This window comes from Thamnophis sirtalis, unplaced genomic scaffold (assembly GCF_051295495.1).
Source record: "Thamnophis sirtalis isolate CommonGarterSnake01/CBP01778 unplaced genomic scaffold, rThaSir2_p1.2 scaffold_11, whole genome shotgun sequence".
NCBI lineage: Eukaryota > Metazoa > Chordata > Lepidosauria > Squamata > Natricidae > Thamnophis > Thamnophis sirtalis.
In genome coordinates this window covers 40714462-40730683 of record NW_028261391.1, presented here as the reverse complement: position 1 = coordinate 40730683, position 16222 = coordinate 40714462, and positions in this window count along the sequence as shown.

Genomic DNA, 16222 nt, shown 5'->3' with positions numbered 1-16222 from the left:
CAGATCGCAGCCAGTCAAAAGACCGGGGGACTTTCCTCTCCGACGAACGGTTACTAGGGCGCCTCGCATCCAAGTTCATGCGGGCCCCTCTTGGAAACCGTAGCCATCTCCCATCATTCACACCACCCGAGGCCTGGATCCTTCGGGGTTCTGATATATAGTGACCAATTGTTTCTCTTTTAATACACCCGCCGGGCACAAAGCTGCCGTCCAACGTTTGTTCCTCTCTCCCCCTTTCCAGTTTGCTTCCATCTCCCCACCTTGGTGTCTGGACCAAGCGGGATACCTCAGATCCACTGCATGGCAGTAGATTGCCCTCCGATGTAAATATCTTCCTGTAGCCTTGCAAGAAAGAAGGATAAACAATATACTTGCATGTTTGTTTGTTTTTAAACAAATGATTTCATAAATATGCCATTAGTGTTTATGAATGAAACTATTTCTGTTTGGCCAGATGATATGTCTTCGTCTTTGAACTGATGGCATGGAGTGCACTGGAGCAGAAAACCAGAGGTTATGGAAATAGATAAATGCCATTACATAAAGCTGTCTTCTGCTCCCTTAGTATATTATTCTCTGTGACCTGATTCACCAGCACTTAAGCATCAGACTTCACTGGTGAAATGATGTTTGCTTGCTACAGATGTTTTGCGTAGAAACCATTTCTACGCTCACCACCCTCCAGGCTTTCCGTAAAGCCGTTAAAACCTGGCTGTTCCGACAGGCCTGGGGTTGACGAGTTCCCTTCCCCGCTAGAATTGGGTGACTGTTAATCGTTTTTAAACCCTCTCTGTATCTTGTCTGTTGGTTCCTTTTTGTTTTGTATTACTCCCGCCCTTGGGTTTGTTAGCCGCCCTGAGTCCCTCCGGGGAATAGGGCGGCATATAAATGTAATAAACCTATAACCTAACCTATTTCTGTACCATGAAGCTTTTCACCCTATCTTTCTCTAGCTAAATTGGTTTTCATTAATGACTGACAGCCAAGATAAAATGATAAAAGTAAACATGATTTTACATGCTTTAATTTAATTTACATTGTCTTAATGCAATTTAAAAAGAAGAGGACTGCAGATGAGAGATTAAGAGTTCACATTTTTAGTAGTAGAACATGCTCATAGTAATCATAGCCTCATAGGATTGAAAGGGACCTTGGAGGTCTTCTAGTCCAACCCCCTGCCCAAGGGGGTTATACCATCCTAGACAAATGGTTATCCAATCTTTTCTCAAAATCCTCCAACAATGCAGTAGCACCCATGAATCAGGGAGGCAAAATGTTTCATCAATTAATCATTTTTATTGGTAGGAAATTCCTCCTTATTTTCAGGTTGGATATTCAACAGAACTTCCACCTATTACTTCTTGCTTTACTCTCAAGTGCTATGGAGAAAATAACTCACTCAACACTCTTTTCCCTGTGACAGCGCTTCAAATATTGGAAGACTGCTATCAGGTCTCCCCTAAGCATTCTCTTCTCTGCATTTGTTTTAAGAGCCTCATGGTGTATCATGGTGAACAGAATTGCTCACAGTATTCTGTGGCCTCTCTGCGCCTATAAAGAAGTATTATTATTTTCTGTGATCTTGATGCAATTTAAAAAGGTTCTTCTGAGATGATAGGGCAGAGAGATATTTCATAGATAAGGATTAGCATACATAGATCTTTCCTCATTTGCAGTGTACGTTTTCCAGACAAATACTTGTTTCTTAGGAGAGAAGGAAATGAATGTAAGCCATTAATGGACTTTCATATAATCATCATCCTCAAAATGTTATTTTCATCACAAAAAAACCCCAATCCTTTGTGCCCCTTCCAAAATATTTGTTATCAATTTCCATTAAAATCACCTTGCATATTCTCTGCTTTTTTAAAATGATACCTTGTTCTACTTGGCTATAATCTTCACAACTATTGTCTTTCTGTAATACAACTTTCCCTCATCCTCATTTTGCAGAAGTGCCTTTTAAATAATATTTACATCATCTTTTATTTCAACATTCCACCATTTCCCACTGGATAACTCCTTGTACTTCTGTGATATAATTTTTTAAATCTCTTTCAAGCAATTTCCACATCATATTTCCTTATGTCAATTCTTCCTTCATTCCACTGGGAGATTAATCTATCATCTAATAATCCTTTGTCACATGGGACACGTACCCTTTCTTTCTGCTGGTATTCCATTTTCATTTTTCGCCCAAACTCATTTTTTTGCAAGACCGTTCTTGACATTGCCAAGAAATGATGTTTCACATTCAGAGACATATCACTTTTGCATATTTCACTAATTTACTCCGTATTTCATGATGAATCCAGAAATTAATTATGCTTTTAGATTGATATTTATTCCCTTGCCTTGGATAAGCAAGAGTAGATTTATGACTAAAGCATGGATGAAAATTTCATTTTTAATTTCTGAATGGCCCAACACTTTTTCTGTATTCTCTGGCATACCCATCCATTCATGTTCACCTTGCAGAATAACATTTCCCCTTAATCTTAGTCAATATTGCATAATATCTCCCCCAAATCATGACTAGATAATGTCTACCATTATCACTATTCAGTGGATCATAACAGGCAACTATTATCAACAAAGGAACTCCTACTTTCACGTAAACTCACTGCAATATAATTCATACTTAATGATGCACATTTTAGATGTTACAATAACCTTCATTTGTACTACATGAGACCAGACCAACTTCTGATCTTATTTTCTGTATGACTATCTTTCCTTTCCTTTCCTCTCTCTTTTCCTCTTCTCTTCCTCATTTCCACTTCACCTCTCCTTATGCTTTGCACCATTTAGATCCCTTAGATTTGAAACTCCAACCTTCCATAACTGGTGGCCAATAACAAATGGTCCTGACCATAACCTTCATCATGCAGTCAGGACTTTTATCTAATATTTTAATAAAATGGAGGATTATCTTCTTAATCTCAGTCATAGCTACATTATATGTCACATTCCCTGAAAACAATAGTTAGCATCATCAAAAAAATTTCCAGGGAGCTGCCAGATTTTACTTGGTTAGAAAGTAAAAATTAATGAAGTTCTGTATTGTATTGATCTATCCAATCAATTGTATCCAGAAGGCTTCTCAGATGTCCAAGCAACAGAGTAGGGTCACACCCTCAGGCTTCATTCTTACAACACATATAATATGTATGTAATAGGTACAGCAAATAGGGATTAATTGACCTAAGTAATTACCGATAACTCATGGGAGCTTAAAGTTAACTCCAAACTCAATCAGTCATGACCAGGATTAAGTTAACTTCACTCAGCCAAATAATCTAGAACGGTTGACAGTCAAATCTCTCAATTCCAAGACCACTCACTGCTAAGGTCCTGCAGTACAGAATGTATCTCTCAAACATTGATTAGCTGCAGTGGGCAAACCAGACCTATTGTTGCCTACCTGACAAATGAGAAATGAGCCAATGATGTGTAATGAAACCTTGCAAGTGCTTCCCTAGTGAAGAATTCACACATATTGTACTGACTTTTCACAGAGAAAGAAGATTATGATTTGATAGTCTTAAAATGGAAGCTTTTGACATTCCTGTTCATAGGACTGCACTATAAAAACCAGTAATAAGCAGTGTGGCTGGTTAAGATGTAGTAAGAAAGAGCCCTGGAATTGAATTTTGTATAGGTATTTCTCTCATCAATAATAATTTCTGTGAGAAACATGGTATTTTTTTGGGTGAGGGAGAGGGATAAAAAAGTTATCACCCCATTTGGGTCTGAATGTACACATTTACATTAATTGTTTTTGTAGTCCCAAATAACCTTGGAACTAGACAAAATGATCTTGAACAAAAATATTCTTGAAGCAAAATCTTTATTAAAGATTGCCAAGTATTTATCACCCCACTGTTTATGTAGATAGTCTCTATTAGTACAGCAAGCATGTGTCAGAAGCATCTGTGGCAGGGTTTAAACGGAGTTGATATCCTAGATAGAATGCGCATGTGCGAAGGAACATGGCTGCCGAGCTCTTCGCTCCGGCGTCCACACGGGAAAACAGCCAAAGAAGGAGAAATTGCCCCCAGAAATCGAGCTAGAGAGAGACCAGGGCACGAGCGATTTCTCGGAGGGTCTGGTGCTGGCAGCGGGCTGGAGAGATTTGCTCTCCAAGGCTGCCTTTTACGAAAAAACGCCGACGCCGCTCGGAGGTGCCCGGAAGACGCCGCGGCCCAGCTGATTTAGAGAGGCGTTTAAAGACACCGCCCGGGTGCCGTTCGGAAGCTAGAGAGAGACCAGGGCACGAGCGATTTCACGGAGGATCTGGTGCTGGCAGCGGACTGGAGAGATTTTGCTCTCCGAGGCTGCCTTTTTACGAAAAACGCTGACGCCGTTCGGGGGTGCCCGGAAGACGCCGCGGCCCAGCTGATTCAGAGCGGCGTTTAAAGATACCGCCCGGGTGCCGCTTGGAAGGCGTCGCGGCCCAACCCGGCTGGAGACGTTGAGTAACTACTGTTTGGAGGTTCGTTGTGACCTGGCTGACCTGAGAGAGCCTTGACTCTCCTCCACTCGCTGGCTGAGAGAATCTCCCCCCCCCCCTTTATGCTACTCTCTCTGTCTCGTCTGTGTTTTTGGTTGCTGTGGATTTGCACTGGACTATCCATCGCCCCAGGGAGAAGGCGGTCAGCCTGGGACAGCACTGGGAGAGAATGGGAGGCTGTTTTCATCTGCTGCTATTGCACCCCCCTTCCTCTCCCCTCGGCTTGGCCTCCCCTGTCGGTGCATTTTCCCCTCCATTGGGCCACCACCGCAGGGCCTTTTGCTGGCTGAGATTAGACTCCTCTCGGAATGCGGCCTTTGGACTTTCTGGATTATATTTTCATCTGCTTTTCTATCTGCACTTCCATCTGCCACGGCCACTGTTGCCTGATGCCGCCTTGGACCTGCTACCACAGATAGCGCCACTACTGGACGAGTGGGGGTACTTACAGTACATAGAAGGCCCTCTCCTTTCCTCAACCATCTTGGACTTTTTTGGACCTTCCCAGAACTATTCGCACTTTAAACTAATCAATTTTTTGCGCAATTTATAATTTCTTTCTTTTCTTTCATCTTTCTCTTCTTTCTTTGTATGGGCTATGCATGAGGTACGCTTGAGATGAATGAATGTCCCACTTTTATGGTCATATTGTTGTAAATTTTGTGTTTTTAACTTTTTACGTGGGGACTGTTTGGGGGAGTGTATGAGTATGCGTGATTCGGAGGACCTGCCGGGAGTTGCGGGGGCCACGGGGGTGGTTGAGGGGACCAGAGACACGGGAGAGGGTCGGGGTATTGCGGTCGTAACAGGGAGGGGCAGATACGGCGGGGACTTTAGGGCAGGCCATTACCGGGGAAGGAGGGTTCGCTACATTACAGAGATCCCTCCTTCCGGCCCTAGGAGTCCCACTCCAAGACCAGATGGCGCAAGTAGTCAGGACCCTGGTCTCAGGCTGTTGTCGCTAAATGCCAGGTCTGTTGTACATAAAGCTCCTCTCGTCCGGGACTTAATTTTAGACGAGAGGGCAGACCTGGCATGTATTACTGAAACCTGGCTGGGCCCAGAGGGAGGAGTCCCCCTTGTAGAGCTGTGCCCAGAAGGATTTCAGGTGCTGCATCAGCCGAGAGCCCAGGGAAGGGGTGGGGGTGTGGCCGCCGTTATCCGGGAGTCGTTAGTTCCTCGTAGGGTCCCTGCTCCGGAGATTGTCGGGTGTGAGTCTTTGCTGTTAAAGTTGGACCTCAAGGGTCAAGTGGGTCTGCTGCTAACGTACCTGCCTCCCAACAGCGTTGCAGCAGCCCTCCCCTCGCTCCTCGAGTCGGTAGCCGAGCTGGCAATTGAGTTCCCTAGGTTGATGGTCCTGGGGGACTTTAATTTGCCGTCGCTCGGTGAAAACTCTGATGGGGCGCAGGAGTTCATGGCTTCCATGACAGCCATGGGCTTGACCCAAGTAATTCGAGGCCCAACCCATTCAGCGGGACACATGCTTGACCTCGTATTTCTCTCGGAGCAGTGGATTTGTGATCTTGGTCTGAGGGGGAGTGACATCATACCCCTGTCGTGGTCAGACCATAGCCTACTGAGGCTCGACTTCCGGAGGCCAAACCCCCACTGTAGGGAGGAGGAACCGACCAGGTGGTTCCGCCCCAGGCGTCTTATGGAACCGTCAAGGTTCCAGACAGAGCTTGGGGTTATTCCTGACACTTTCGCCCACAGTCCGGTGGAGACTCTGGCTGCTGCGTGGCACTCGGCAGCGTCGGAGGCCCTCGACCGGATTGCGCCACTGCGGCTCCTCCGAGGCGGCGGATCCCGGAGACCCCCTTGGTTCACCGAGGAACTCCGGGAGATGAAGCGCCGGAGGAGATGCCTAGAGCACCGTTGGAGGTCCGATAAGTCCGAATCGAACCGGGCAATGGTAACCACCTGCACCAGGGAATACACCAGGGCACTTAGGGCAGCAAAAAGATCGCACATAGCCACCCTGGTAGCATCCGCTGAGTCCCGTCCAGCCGCCCTGTTTAGGATAACCCGCTCCCTATTGAACAAAAGGGAGGCGGGGGAACCCTTGCAGGGCAGAGCTGAAGAGTATGCCCAATTCTTAGCGGACAAAATTGCTCGGTTTCGGTCGGACTTGGACTCCACCCCCGCAGTTGCAGCCGAGGCGCAGGGGGACCAAGTAGAACAGCTCTGGGTTGAGTTTCAGGACGTTACCCCCGGGGATGTGGACAAGGCCATGAGAGCTGTAAGTACCTCCACCTGCGTCCTGGATCCGTGTCCCTCATGGCTGGTTACTAACTGCAGTGAGGTGACATGAGGCTGGATCCAGGCGGTTGTAACCGCCTCTCTTCGGGAGGGGAACTTCCCCGCCACACTGAAAGCGGCGGTGGTAAGACCCCTCCTGAAGAAACCATCCTTGGATCCAGCTGTTCTTAATAGCTATCGTCCAGTCTCCAACCTTCCCTTTCTGGGGAAGGTTGTTGAGAAGGTGGTGGCCTTCCAGCTCCAACGGTCCTTGGAAGAAGCAAACTACCTAGACCCCTTCCAGTCAGGCTTCAGGCCCGGTTACAGCACAGAAACCGCTTTGGTCGCATTGATGGATGATCTCTGGAGAGCCAGAGATGAAGGACGTTCCTCCATCCTGGTCCTCCTTGACCTCTCAGCGGCTTTCGATACCATCGACCATGGTATCCTTCTGCGACGACTGCGGGAGGTGGGAGTGGGAGGCACCGTGTTACGGTGGTTCTCCTCCTACCTCTCGGACAGGTCACAGTCGGTGTTAGTGGGGGGGCAGAGATCGTCCCCTAGGCCCCTAAATTATGGGGTGCCTCAGGGCTCGGTCTTATCCCCCCTACTATTCAACATCTACATGAAACCGCTGGGAGAGATCATCCGCAGGCACGGGATTAGATACCATCAATATGCGGACGATACTCAATTGTATCTGTCCGCCCCGTGCCAACTCAATGAAGCGGTAGACGTGATGAGCCGGGGCCTTGAGGCCGTTATGGACTGGATGAGGGTTAACAAGCTTGTGCTCAACCCAGAAAAGACCGAGTGGCTGTTGTGTTTTCCTCCCAAAGATTTGGCTACTATTCCACCACTCAGGCTGGGGGGTCAAATTTTATACCCCTCAGAGAGGGTTCGCAACTTGGGAGTCCTCCTGGATCCACAGCTGTCATTTGACCACCACTTAACGGCTGTGACCAGGGGGGCATTCGCCCAGGTTCGCCTGGTGCGCCAGTTGCGACCCTACCTGAATCGGGAGGCTCTCACAACAGTCACTCGGGCCCTTGTGACCTCTAGGCTGGAATACTGCAATGTGCTCTACATGGGGCTGCCCTTGAGGAGCATCCGGCGACTTCAGCTAGTGCAGAATGCAGCCGCGCGAGTGATTGCGGGTGCACCCCGATTCACCCGCATAACACCTATCCTCCGCGAGCTGCGCTGGCTACCTGTCGATCTCCGGATGCGCTTCAAGGTGCTATTAATCACCCATAAAGCCCTACATGGCGGTGGATCTGGATACTTGAGAGACCGCCTTCTGCCAATTACATCCCTGCGACCGATAAGATCTCATAGATTAGGCCTCCTCCGTATTCCATCGGCCAGCCAGTGTCGGCTGGCAACTACAAGGAGGAGGGCCTTCTCAGCAGTAGCCCCGACCCTTTGGAACGAGCTCCCCGTGGAGATTCGTACCCTCTCCACCGTCCAAGCCTTCCGCATAGCCTTGAAGAACTGGCTCGCCCGTCAGGCCTGGGGTTAGGATAGTTACCCCTCCCGAATGATGAATGTATGTTGCTTACTATTTTATCACATGTTTCTGTCTTAATGTCTGTATTTCCCCTTCCCAGTTTTGTGTGAGCCGCCCTGAGTCCCCTCAGGGAAAAGGGCGGCCTACAAATACTAATAAAATTCTTAAAAAAAAAAAATTCTTAAAATTCCTATCCAGTTTTGGAAGAAAAAAAAGAACAGGCAATATTACTTTGAAAAATAAATTATAATGGATAGCGTAATTCAAACTGTGATTTTATGTCTTGGCTACTTCAAAAGCAGAGCGCAAAGAAGTATTCCTAGTTGCAAAAGTGGTCTCATTATCTCCTGTCAGACTATGGTGCACGTAGTACATTGGACAATTTTCTCTGGGAATAACTGGGAAGGGACATATGTGTGTTAACTGATTCAGTATGTGCGTCAGATAAAGCTAATAGTAAATCACAGTATGAACAGAAACAACTTCAGTCATTCTGTCAGCCTTGCAGGGTAAACCAGATAGGAATCAAAACAGATGTGCTGATTCTACTGTATTGTAAACCTACATTGACAGAATCTTGCAAGACTGAAGGTACAGTTCTCTCCCTTCCAACCCCAACTTGTTTACAGTCAGAGAAACTTTTGCATCTTGGAGCGAAGGGAGAGGACGCGACAAGAGGTGTAGCAAAGCAGTAACCTTTATTCAATGCATAGTAACTACGATTCAACGTGGCGTGGTTCGCGCCAAACATTTATACCCCCAAGTTTGAACAATGAGCCAATAGGGCGTCGAGTAGCTCAACCAATCGGGGTGAGGATTAAACCGGCTCCGCCCAAGAACCAATCAGAAAGGGAGACCTTACTTCCCGCGCTAGTATTCAACACCCCTCCCCCCCTAGTCAGGGTACCCTCAGGAAGGGCAAACATAGTCTTGTAAATAGGTGGGACGGTGACGCTCTCGTCCCGACCTTCGTAACTCCCCGGCAGTTGTCGTCGGGGGGGACAACACCGGCGGAGGCGTGTCCATGGCGGGGCGAGGAGTCTGCAACGCGGCCCCAAGAGATGGTGCTGGGCCCGGGCCCCGTGCCCAATGTCCATTTGTCCCAGGTAGCGTCTCCGTGGCAACAGGAGTGTCCAACAATGGCCCCCTGCGATCTGGTTGGGATGTAGATTCAGAGTCTCGATAAGGGCTTCGAGAAAAGGAATAGTCGGATGAGGCACGTCTGTCCGAAAAGTCGGCTTGTCCCCCGTTCCCCGAGTGGAGACAATCCGTTGGGGAAAAGATCATCGAGGGTAGCTCACGCTGAGAGCGAGTGTCTGAGAGGCTCGGGCCATCTGCTTCCGCGGGGAGGCGTCGCCTTAACTGGTCCAGGTGGCGCCTCCATTGTGTTCCGTCGGCCAAGCCGACCCTGAAAGAACAGGGGCCAGTCAGGGCTGTGATGGTTGCGGGAACCCACCGTGGATCCCCGGAAAAGGAGCGGGCCCATACAGGATCCCCTAACTTAAACGCGTGGGAAGGGAGGGCCCCCAGGTTGCTCGGCAGATCCCCTGCGTAAAGTGGATGGAGCCTGTCCAGGGGGGTTCGCAATCTCCTACCCATCAAGAGCTCCGCAGGACTTTTATTAGTCGTTGGGCAGGGTGTAGAGTGCTGGCTCAAGAGATACGCCGCCACTCTTTCCTGCCAGTCGCCCTGGTCCATGCGGCCCAAGGCTTCTTTGGCTGAGCGAACTGCGCGCTCCGCCCGGCCGTTACTAGCTGGATGGTAAGGGGCTGTGGCTGCGTGTCTAATTCCTTGTTCGGCCAGGAATTCTTGGAACGTGGTGGAGGTAAACTGGGGCCCATTATCTGAGACTATCACATCCGGTAGCCCATGTGTGGCGAACATCTTACGAAGGGCCCTCACTGTACTCTCTGCTGTAGTGGAGGTCATGATTACCAACTCCACCCACTTGGAGTAAGCATCGACTACTACCATAAAGGTTCGGCCGTGGAAGGGGCCGGCGAAGTCAATGTGTAAACGGGACCATGGGCCTCTAGGAATTTCCCACTCCCGGGGGGCGGCTGTGGGAGGATTCGGCCTAGAATTTTGACATATCCTGCATCGACCTACATAATCTGCAATTTCCGAATCTAGCAAGGGCCACCACACATAGCTGCGGGCTAAAGCTTTCATTCGCGCTATGCCTGGATGGTTTTTATGAAGTGCGGGCAGGATTCGAGCCCGCAGGGCTGTGGGGATCACTACCCTATCCCCCCAGACAAGACAACCCCCGTGAAGGGCAAGTTCGGCTTGTCGTGCTTTAAACGGTCGGAATCCTTCCGCTACCTTTTCCGCGGGCCAACCCCTCAAAACCCATGAAGCTACTTGGGATAAGACGGGGTCAGCCTTTGTGTAAGCTGCGACATCCGCAGCAGAGACGGGGAGATCAGATTCAGCAATGGACAAAATAGAGAGAGAAGGCACGTGGGCTGTGTCCGTCTGTGGCAAGGGACAACGGCTCAGGGCGTCTGCGTGCCCTAGCTGCTTACCCGGACGGTATAACAGCGTATACGAATACGCCGTTAAAAACTCAGTCCAGCGTGTCATGCGGGGAGACAAAATGGGGGGAGTTGGCTTGTCGCCTGCTAGTAGCCCCAGGAGCGGCTTGTGATCCGTGACAAGGGTGAAACTCCTACCATAAAGGTAGTCATGGAATCGCTTAATGCCGGACACTGCAGCCAGGGCTTCTTTATCGATTTGGCTGTAGTTCCGCTCCGTTGAAGAAAGTGTCCGGGAATAAAAAGCTATGGGGGCCTCTGAGCCATTCGGAAGGGCATGGCTCAGGACCGCCCCTATACCATAGGGAGAGGCGTCGCATGTCAAGACTAGGGGCATCTTATCGCTGTATTGAATTAGGACTGCCGACGAAGTTAAAATATCTTTTATAGCCGCGAACGCGTGCGCTTCACGGCTACCCCATTTCCAGGCCGCTGACCGGTCAAGCAGTCGATGTAGCGGTTCAGCTAGCGAGGCCTTGTGGGGAATAAAAGGGGCATAAAAATTTAACAGCCCCAGGAACGCCTGCAATTCCGCCCTAGAGGTGGGTGCAGGTGCGTTTTTAATAGCGGCAACTTTGGAGGGAGTGGGGTGGATGCCTTGTGCATCGATGAGAAATCCCAAAAATTCTACTTGGGGAACAGCAATTTCGCATTTGCTGCGCTTTAGTTTCAGTCCTGCCTCCCTAAAACGTGTAAGGACCTCCCGCAGTGTCTTCAGGAGTTCCGAGTGGCTAGGGGCTGCGACCTGCGGATCGAGGCAAAGGGAAATGGGGGTGCCCTTATAACAGCCCAATCTCCCATCGAACACATCTGCAAACTCGTCTAACACACTATCTACGGTGCGGGGAACTACCCTGTGCACCCCTTCTATGGTAAGACCCAAAGCGGGGAACCAATCCAACCCAAGGAGAGCGGGCAGGTCATTCCTAACAATTAAAACTGGAAGTTTTCCTTTAAAATCTCCGTATTCCACCCGGATGTGGAATATTCCTGCCGTGGGAATCCCATTTCCCTGATAATCTAAAAGGGAAACCCCAGCGGGGCGCAATTTACTCTGGGGAACCCTGGGGCAAAGGCGGGAAAACAGAGCCCAAGATAGAAGGGAACGGGAAGACCCAGAGTCCACCTCCATTCGGCAAAGCTGACCTTCGAGACGGACGGCGGTGCTAATTTTGCGATGGCCGGCGGGAACGTGAGAAGCCTGGTAGACCACGCAGTCGGCGCTGGAGAGCTGGTAGGTTGAATGGCAGTCCTCAGCTCGCCTCGCAGAACGTGGTTGTTGGCGGCCTTTCAGTGCCTGGCGCTGGTCGCTGGGCTGCATAACGATGGGGCTGGCACGAGAGCCCGGCAGACCCTGGCGAGGTGTCCTTCTCCTCGGCAACGGCGGCAGACGGCGGAACGAAACGGGCAGGATGCGCGGCTATGACGGCCGCCGCATCCGCGGCAAGGAGCGTTTGAGACTGGCTGAGCGGGCGTCGGTGGTTGCTGGTGTGGCCTCCGCTTTGGTTGCGTCCTCATTTGTCCGACGGTTTCCTCCTCCTCATCTTCCGAAGGAGAGGGGTCGTCGACGAGGTTCGTCTGGGTGGAAGGCGCTACAGCGGTTTGCGCGGGTTTTTTTTGCTGGAGGCGTTCGATGTCGGCCGTGGATTGTTCGGAGAGCTCTGCTGCTCGTGCGGTCTCCACGGCTTGCACCAAGGTAATTTTATGGTTCCGGAGCATACGGCTGCGCAATTGCACGTCGCGGACCCCGCATACAAACTGCTCCACGAGGTTCTCCTCCAGGTCTGCAAAATCGCACTGAGCGGCCACTGTGCGCAAAGCCTCTAGAAACTGGCTGATGGATTCATTGGGCTTCTGCACTCGGCGGCGAAAGGTAAAACGACGTGCAATCAAAGAAGGTGAGGGGGCGTAATGGTCCCTCAGCCTGGACATCAGCTCGTCCCACCCAAGTTTGTAGGCTGGCCTCGGGGCGGCCAGAGCTCTCGCAGAGGCAAACATGGAAGGCTCACAGCAGGACAAGAAGAAACTGCATTTCTCCTCGTCGGTCTGTGCCCGGTTCTTCGACGCGATAAGATAACACTCGAAACGCTCCATGAAACCGTCCCATGATTCTCCGGCAGATCTAAACGGCGCGAAAGGAGGAAGCGATGATGCCATTGTGGTATGAAGCCAGAGAGGGAAGAAAGACGGCAAAGAAAATTTTGCGTTCGCTGCCGGAGTTCTCAGCCTGAGGAGCGGATTCGTGCTGCTTCAAACGCGGTGGCAAGCTGGCTTGTTCTCCTCCGTGGTCGCGGGAATCTTATCCCACCTTCGTCGCCAGTTTTGCATCTTGGAGCGAAGGGAGAGGACGCGACAAGAGGTGTAGCAAAGCAGTAACCTTTATTCAATGCATAGTAACTACGATTCAACGTGGCGTGGTTCGCGCCAAACATTTATACCCCCAAGTTTGAACAATGAGCCAATAGGGCGTCGAGTAGCTCAACCAATCGGGGTGAGGATTAAACCGGCTCCGCCCAAGAACCAATCAGAAAGGGAGACCTTACTTCCCGCGCTAGTATTCAACAGAAACCAAGAAGGTTTCTTCTAAGCCTCTTGCCCTTGCTCTCTCCCTTTATCTGTTATTGAAGGAAAGGCATTCCAGCAGAGTAGCCTGTGGGAGAAGAGGCACTTGTCTACAAGAAAATCAAGGGTGGCAATTACACTGGACAGCAGCACTTGAGTCACTAAAAATTAGCAACATTTTGATTTTCTTTGTGTAGCAAAAAACAAAGAAGGGTAGCCTATGTGTCAACCAATAGATGTTATGTGTACCTACCTTCAAGAAATCACCAGTGTATTCCCATTGGGACAAGCTGCTTGCAGGGTCAGTGCCTGAGATGGTTTCAGCTGACATAAAACTTTGCAACCCCTGCCCTATAGCATGATATGTTGAAAAGGGCATAACAAAAGGAGCATGTTGGAGGATATATGTAGCACTACAGTAGAACATTTTATATGCTGGACACAAACAGAGCTTGTGTTTTGACTTAGGACATTTATATCTTAACTCGGTCATTGATCTGAAGAAGACAAATATAAGAGTTTGTTAAATTCCCGGGATATGGATTTCAAGTAGTTTTAGAAGGATTGGAAAAGACATCAGAAATACAACAACTATGGAATAGAAAATAGTGGTGGATAAAACATTGCCATTTCCAGCCGAGGGAGAGGTTCTAAAATTTTGAGACATTTCCAGTGAGAAAACATGCTGCTAACAGAACATATTATTGGGTACATCTTTTCTCATTACTGTAATTTTTTCTATTCTAGTCTGAAAGTACAGGGACCTCTCAAAAGTTGAATTTCTGGAAAGATAATGAGAGCTAAAAGGTAATGAAAAAATATCTTTCACATCTTAGTTTGAACTAAAAATGCACACTGGGAGATGAAAGGTTAAGATTTTTTTCCAAGATCTTAACAGATTAATATTTTGATAAGCATATGATAATACTGGTATTAATAAACCTATGAATAGTTAGACATTTCTAAGTTGTTTAATGTGGGGTATAGGAATATGAATTATTACTTATTTATTCAATGCATACCATATTTTCATCACTTTCACCACGATACTCAGAAGTGTAGAAGTGGTCTCAACCGTAGAAGCAGTGAGGTAGGTTAGAATGAGTTTACTCGATAAATTTTGTGGCTATGTTTTAACTCAGCCTTCCCATACCTGGTAGGTACAACTTCAATCAGTGTCAGTAACCAGTGAATGTAATCCATCTCATTTGATGGTGCAATTGTCTGGCTGAAGAAGGCTATTCTAATCATTAATCTCATGCTGTGTAGGAATGAGAGGAAAGATTACGTTAAGACATGTGCAGTAAAATGCCGTGATCTCAGTAGCACCTCGGATACCTATGAGCTCACCTAATTAGCAGAACCAGATGTGGGAGGAGAGGAAAGGTTACGTACAGACATGCGCATTAGACAGCCATGAGCTCAGTGACCAATGACCTCAACTGTTTATGAGAACCAGGTAGTACCAGGGAGATATGTGAAGCCTCTACTCTGGCTGGGATGGACTTAAGTATTGACAAGTAAAATGTACCAATAAGATGCTGTTGCTACCCCTGCTTTGCTTTGCTTGTTAAAACTGTATAAAAGCCAAACAAACTCTGCGTAAGGCAGACAGACATTTTGGACACCACTGCTTGATGGATTTCTGAAAACCTACATCTGGTGCTGAAACCCAGGATCAGGAAACCCTTTGGGGGAGCAACAGCCAACATACTTACCTCCCCTCTGGAACAGACCCCAAAGCACGCTTCGTCTTATGAGACCCCCTCAGAGGTAGGTTTGAGTTGCAATCTGTCTCACCAGCGGCAAATTGTACAAGAATTTAGATTCTTGATACAGGAGTCAGGTGTTGAAACACCTGAGGCATTCATAAGGAAGCTGGCTGGAGAGATAGGGAAACAATGTCCTTGGAAGATAGGACTTCCAGGGTCTCAGTGCTGTCAAGCAGTTGAAAAATTTGGCTCTAAAGTTTTGGCAGGGCATCAATTGACCACCGAGCCTTCACCTGATTATGATCAAGTAAATATTCTTCCCCCAAAATCATCTTTAATTGGACTTTCAGCTCCTCACGGTTAATTCTTCTGCTTCTCCATGGTCAGAGGAACGATTAGCAAAAGATATAGAAAATATGTTTTCTGTCTGTTGATTCCACAAGATCATGAAGGAATTGGCTTAAAGGATTGCTTTTCTTCTATCCTTCTTTGCCCCGCTTTGCAGGAAAAGTTTGACTGTACTGCTGGTCAGGAAAAGTCCGTTTTCTCTGTGCCTGCCGCTTCCCTCCCATCTTCAGGAAGAGTCTGTGCCGGTTTATGGCAAGCCTCAGCCCTTCTATAATATCAGGCAAAAGGCTATCATGGTTTTGTTAACAGATTGCAGGATGCTTTAAAACAACAAATAGACAATTCTGAGGCTCAAAGGGAGTTGTTGATGTTTTTAGCAAAAGAAAGTGCTACTTCCAAATGTCGGAGGGCAATTATTGGTCTTGGGAACGATCCTGATTTGGTAGATATGATTAAAGCATGTCAAGATATAGAAACATCTTGTCGAACTAATTTGGAATTTCAAAATCCAAGGAGGGTCCTGTCTGCAACCTCCCATGGCCTTTTCCATCCAGGGTCGAAGCTAAACGCAAAATGTCCAAAGTTATTTCATTGGTTGATTTATACATTTACTTAGTTCTTTTTTCATTCAGATTTATGTTGCAGAATTGAATCCTTTTCGTAAGCGTTATTCACTGGCTTTGGTAAAATCATTTTATGAATGATATTTTAATTGGAGCCCCAAAGATACAATCTAATTGGCTTTCAGAAATATCCCATCTCAAAATGTTTTAACCTTGGGACGTACCCAAGTTTGTCACAG